This window comes from Pocillopora verrucosa, chromosome 8, assembly GCF_036669915.1.
Source record: "Pocillopora verrucosa isolate sample1 chromosome 8, ASM3666991v2, whole genome shotgun sequence".
NCBI lineage: Eukaryota > Metazoa > Cnidaria > Anthozoa > Scleractinia > Pocilloporidae > Pocillopora > Pocillopora verrucosa.
In genome coordinates, this window is record NC_089319.1 from 6,974,346 (window position 1) to 6,980,821 (window position 6,476).

The window sequence follows — 6,476 nt, forward strand, 5'->3', positions numbered from 1 at the left end:
GCTCACCCTCCAACCCCTCTTTCCAAGCGAAAAATGGTGGACCTATTCCTTACTTTCTGCTCAGCGCTTTTCAGAGAATGTAAAGTTTATGATCTCTTGCCTTTCCTTATAACTTTTCCATTTTCTTAATTTGAGATTGAAGGATGCTATGGATACTACAAATATTTCCAAAATCAAAAGCTATCTAATGATCAGGCGAAAGGAACTACTTTTCGAATAAGACCTATGTGGCGTGTTTTGTTTCTAAGTTTGATCCTCTCCTCGTTCCAAATGGTTATTCTTCCCTCTTCCGATGTTGATAAACGAGGCTGGAATTCTGCTCATCCGGCCTTCTCCTGTAAAGAAATTCTGGACTCCTGACACTCCAAAGGAGACGGGGAGTATTGGATCGACCCCGAGAAAAGTGGAAACCCTTTGAGGGTCTATTTTTACATGTCAAGATATGGTGGTAAGTGAATAAGTCTTTTTATTTGAGACACGAGGACTTTAACTGGAGTATATTTGACTTGGAGCAGTTTCTATTAGAACATTCTGATCTTTGCTATTTGTGCTTTCTCTTGCGAAGATCCCTGTTTTCAGTGTTTTTTAATCGAAACCGTAAAATATTCTCGAAACGTGTTTGGTTATCACCAGCCTGCCGATTTGAGCACAACAGGACAGCACACACGTCATGCTTGCAATTTGACAGTGTAATAGGACCGTTAAAGAGACAGTTAACACGTCATGCCTGTATTAGGGAAAAGAACGCGTCATGTGCGGGCACTGTTGTCTCGCACTCCGCCGTGTTGTTTTTCGTTTTTTATGAAAACGTATAACTGATATCTAGATTCTTTCTCAAATTTTGTCATTGTTTGATTAATTGGTAACAGGCCTTCTTGTCGTCCAATTCTGTCTGTAATCATACTCGTGATAAAAAAAATCGGACTCCCGCTTTGCGGTCGTACAATTCTGTAAATCACTCGTATGATTACAGACCAAATTGGACTCCACTCGGTCCTGTTACCATTATTCATATGTAAAAAATTCTAGTTACACGAATGTCACCAGATCACTTAGGCTGGTTTTATTTTAGGAGGTTGGCTTCTAGTGTCAAATGTTAAGTTTGGAAGCCCCTCTCCTAAGGTGTCAGTCGAGACATCATACCATGGAATAGGTAAGTCACACATGGTTCTGCAGAAAAGTGCCATGAAAGAGCTCAGAAGGCGCTTGTTCTTCACTCAGCTGAGACCGACTTCCACTGCCAGAAGAAACAGGGACGCACATTCCACATGGTCACAGCTTCCAACAGCTCTGGTGAACCTGTGGTCCAATACTTCAGCGGTCAGACAGGTGAGCAATTGGATGCCTGTGGTTCGTTTGTGAGATTGAAGTAGGATGAAAATTCCAAGTTAGCTGGCATTTGCAAAGATTGGGGGCTAGTAAGTGGAAAGTACTTTTTTGGAAAGTGAGGACGTGGAGAATTGAAAGCAGGTTATACCGGTTTCCCGCCTTTGGTCCACTTAAATAACGTTGGTGACCTCAACGACATGGAATGCGATGATATCGCCTCTTAGACTGTTAACTCAATCGACGATTTCCGGAGAGTCTTTGTTCGTTAGTTGCGTTTGTCTCAGAGCTGTCTGTACCCTAAGCAACGCTTGATTGTGCGAATAACTTTAACAAACGAATAATCAAAACAAAGACGAACACAAGAAATGCGCCGTCACCGTGACCAGCTGCACGACGTTTAAGCGCTCAAACATCTAGTTAGGTCACATGTCTGGCGCTCGCTTCTTCCTTGTGGTAGACTTACCGACAGTGCTCCACCGTTTGTATCATGTAGTTATAGTTTTACATGCACCGCACGGCATCCTAAAGGAGTCAATGAGATAAACACGGTTTTCTATGTAGTAGTTTATGTTGCTTTACTAATTTCAAAGAACAATTAAGGTTCAAAGAGTTAGCCTTTCCCTTTTGTTTAGTCACGGAATATGTAAATATACTGATTTCTGCGTGAATATAAATAAATATTAGGGCAAGGTGTTTTTTTAAATCTGACAATTTGTTATTTCATCCATTTCAAAGTCAAATCGTTCAAGTTTTCGAGAGCAAGAGGAACTTTGTCTGAAGTATAAAGGGGGTAAGTTTTGAGAGAAACAGTAGTGCTGTGTCGGTGGGGAAGTATGACAAAATAATTTGGTTTTATCAACTTAATTATTAACGTAAATTGGCCACCATAAAGAGCTTTAAAGCTGACGTTTTGAGTGTTAGACCTTTGTTAGAGCGAATGACGTTTCGTATGCATTTATTATCAGGAGATCAATGTCGCACGCTCTTGTTTGAATTCTCAGTCGAATGAAGCGCCTTGTCTGTCGATCACGTAATCAGCGTGCATGTGAAAGAATCGCCAGAGGATTGTGAATTGCAGTGTTATTTAGAGGATGATTTTATGTCGATCAACATCGGAATAATGGGGGATGAACGTACTATTGTGAATTGAGTGACTCAGATCATGTTGTACATCCTCGAGATCTTGAAAATCAGAAAGACGTTATTTACAGATCAGTATAGGTGAGAATTTGTCGATTCAACTGACGGATCAATTTTTCTGTCAATCTTATTCCGTAAGCGGATGCATTCAGATAAGTTTTTAGAACTCTTTCGTTTCCGAAGGCCTGTAAGGATTAAATATAAATCTGGAAAAGTGAACAAACAATCCTCTCTGGAGAATTAACTCATAGAACAGACATGAGTTCTGGTTACTATTTGTTTACAGTATTTTGTCATGCTCGCGATCGAGGCATCGGCATTGCATCACTGAGAGAACATAGATGCCACTGGTCTTCAAACAATCAATGGCCAGTCCCAACCTCCTAGCGAGATTGTCGCTCGTGTGAGTTCAGTGGACTTTCTGATACAGAAACCTTTGATATGATAGGAGAATCCTCTCGTATGGAATGGCGACTATTTTAGCCTCCTAATTGTAAACGTGCATGCGGTATGAAAAGAGCTCCTACATAGCCTACTCCGGTCCACCACAACGGCAACGTTTACTTCCAGGGGGCACCTAACGTTGCTAATATCGGGATTTCAGTCGACTGAAACTTGGAGGAAAAGTAGCTTATGGGTGTTAAAAGCATAATATAATTCTTGACTTGTAGAGAGCTCTGAACGCGACATTTATGCATTCCAACTTAAATACGTCTTTTGATTGAAGGGCTGAACATGTCGCAAGTCGTGAATCAAAATACACTTACTTTCTAGGATAAAAAAAATTCACTAGGCCCCCGGGGAAACAATGACTTGACTTTCAACTGTCACGTGATGCAATGCCAACTAAAATACGTCTTTTGATTGGAGGGCTGAACATGTCGTGAGTCGTGAATCAAAATACACTTACTTTCTAGGATAAAAAAAATTCACTAGGCGCCCGGGGAAACAATGACTTGACTTTCAACTGTCACGTGATGCAATGCCAACTAAAATACGTCTTTTGATTGGAGGGCTGAACATGTCGTGAGTCGTGAATCAAAATACACTTACTTTCTAGGATAAACAAAATTCACTAGGCCCCCGGGGAAACAACGACTTGACTTTCGACTCCCACATGATAAGGTCGTTCACCGTGAAACCGCAGCAAATGTGTGTGCCAGCCTGACTATAAAAATTATTTTTTGCCGTCATTTTCGAGTTGGGATGTATGAGAAACACTTTAAAAAATGAAAATTAAAGTGACTGGCCCCACGGCAAACAGTGAGGATTGCTTTACCTTGCCCTACCAGGGCAACAAACTCACTGTATCCCTTGGAGTCGGTCATTAGTCACTTATTTTACCAACTTTGCCAGGTGTCTACATTATAATTGTCTGGAAGCGAAAGTAAACACTATTAGTAGGGTAGCTAGAGGGCAAAAGATGAGAAATGATTAGGACGTCTGAAAAAACAAATGTTTCCCAGCATATTGGCTTCTGTTGTCAATTTTAACGTGCACGAGTCCAAAATAGGAACACAGAAATACATGTATGGTACAGCAGATATATCTACAAATTGTGACTCATAAATGTACGAGTTAGAAGGTGAGAAGGAAATCTGTCACTTTTCATCTCTCTCTGTTGAAATTACATCCTGTAGCTCATTTTTATTAGGCGAATTTCGCTTTGTTTGGTGGGAAAAAGTTGTCATCGATCCCGAATGCGACCAATCGATACTCATAGAAATCCTTGAGCAAGAGAAAAGAGGTTCGGAAAAAAAAGACAAATCCGAATGATTGAGGTTGTTTCTATTAATGTTAAACGCCCCCACGCTTTATTCGAATGTAAAGAAATGTTAATCAGAAATATTAGTCGTGATCAGTACTTCGTTCAAAGCTGACTATTGCTTGATTTACGAAAGGGGTTCTCAAGCTGTTTCTTTTTATTTTTTTTTTAATTATTGTCTCAAGTTTCATTAAAATTGTATGAAACGCTGATAAAAGATCTTTTCAATAGAAAAATACGAGAGGAGTGGAAAGAAACTGAAGGTCAGAATATACTGGTTTCAAGGAGGAACCAAATCATTCAATTTGGAAAAAATTGGTTAATTTAAACTTAAGAAGATTGCTTTCCAACTTTGATAACAACATAATAAAACAATCCGAGTAATCTAGGTTTGTTTCTAGCTAAATGCCCTCACGCTTTACTCAAATGTAAAGAAACGCTAACCCCAAGCCGTGATCAGTACTTCGTGCAAAGTTCACTGATGCATAAAGCTGTTTCTATTTATTTCTTTTAATCATTGCCTCAAAGTTCATTAAAATTGTATGAAAAGCTGATAAAAGAGTTTTTCGATACAAAAATACGAGAGGAGTGGAAGGAAACTGAAGGTAAGAATATACTGGTTTCATAACTTGAATATTAAGCCACTTGGATAAATACGTTTGAGTGACAAGTATATATACAAAAGACCTTCACTACCGCATAAACGTGAAAGAAAAGTCGAGTCGTGATCAGTACTTCGTGCAAAACTGACCAATGCATGAGTTAGGTATGGGTTCTCAAGCTGTTCCTATTTATTTCTATAATTTTCATGGTTACCCAAGGTTCATTAAAATTGTATGAAAAGTTTATATAAGAGTTTTTCAATGCAAAAATACGAGAGGAGTGGAAAGAAACTGAAGGTAAGAATATATTGGTTTCAAGGAGTAACCAAGTCATTCAATTTGGAGAAAATTGCTTAATTTAAACTTCAGAAGAAGATTGCTCTCTAACTTTGACAACAACATAAATCTTGAATAGTCAGCCGCTTCGATAAATATGTTTGAGTGAGAAGTATATATACAAAAGACCTTTACTACCGCATAAACCTGAGAAGAAAAGTCGAGGAAAAGTAACAAAAGGAAGGTGAGTGTGAGTGAGAAACTTGATGTATTTACTTACTATCGGGTGAGTAACTTGTGCAAGCCAGGGGACAAGAAATAATCCTCAGCAGGGAAGATTCCTTTATATGACTTGGTAGTTTAAAAAGCGCTCGTATTCCTTCCCTGAGTCAGACAAGGTGTAATTAGCAAAACCCTAAATTCACAATCAAAACTATTTGTTGCATCTAAGAAGGGAGAAGGGCAACATTTGTCATCTGTTTTTCTTTCCTTCTCAAATTACAGGATGAGAGGGCATCTAGTTGGTTTCCATTTCTGTCCCGTTCTGTTGAGTGGTGTTGCTTTGTTTCTTGTGGCTTTCAGTTCGTCTTTGCACACTGACTTGAGCAGGGACGAGGTTTTCGAGCGACTAGAAGGTAACACGTGAATGTGTTATACCTCCCAACACAGTGATATTTTGTTCCGATGGGATGTGAGTGTTTCAAGTGCCATGGGCGAAAACTGGGATCGGATGACACAGATTTTGATCCCTCCCCCCCCCTGTGACATTCTTACAATCCCCCTCATTGGTAGTAAATTTCCATTTTTCCCCTTTTTACTCTGTTAGCCACAGCCGTTCGCCCTGGAAAAAAATATATGATCGCCCCAAAATTGGGTAAAAACAACAGGAACTTTCTACGTGCAACTCTCATAACTCTCAGGGCTTCTTCATATTCACCTTTGAACGATATCAAGAGTCAAGATGACCTCTTAAGACAGGGTAGTTAACTACACACAAACTGTATTATGAAAGTATCCAAAATAAACTGAGTGATGAGAACATGAAACACGATTGTGTTGTTTTTCAAGGATTTGAGCTAATTGGTCACATTACCAAGACATTATATGCTGACGAAATAAGCTGTGGATTGAGTTACCTTCGAGATGAAAAATGCCAATCTTACAACAGCAAATCCGATGCTAGTGATATAAAGAAGGAATGTCAACTGAGTAAGCAAACCAAAAATTCAAGTCCGGAAAACCTGAGGTGTAACCCACGTTCTACTTATTATGGAAGAGGTACTGTTGAGTAAAGCTCTTAACATTATGGAAAAGTTAGAGGAGGTGGGAGGGGGGGTATGAAGGGTCGGAGTATTTTGGTTGTC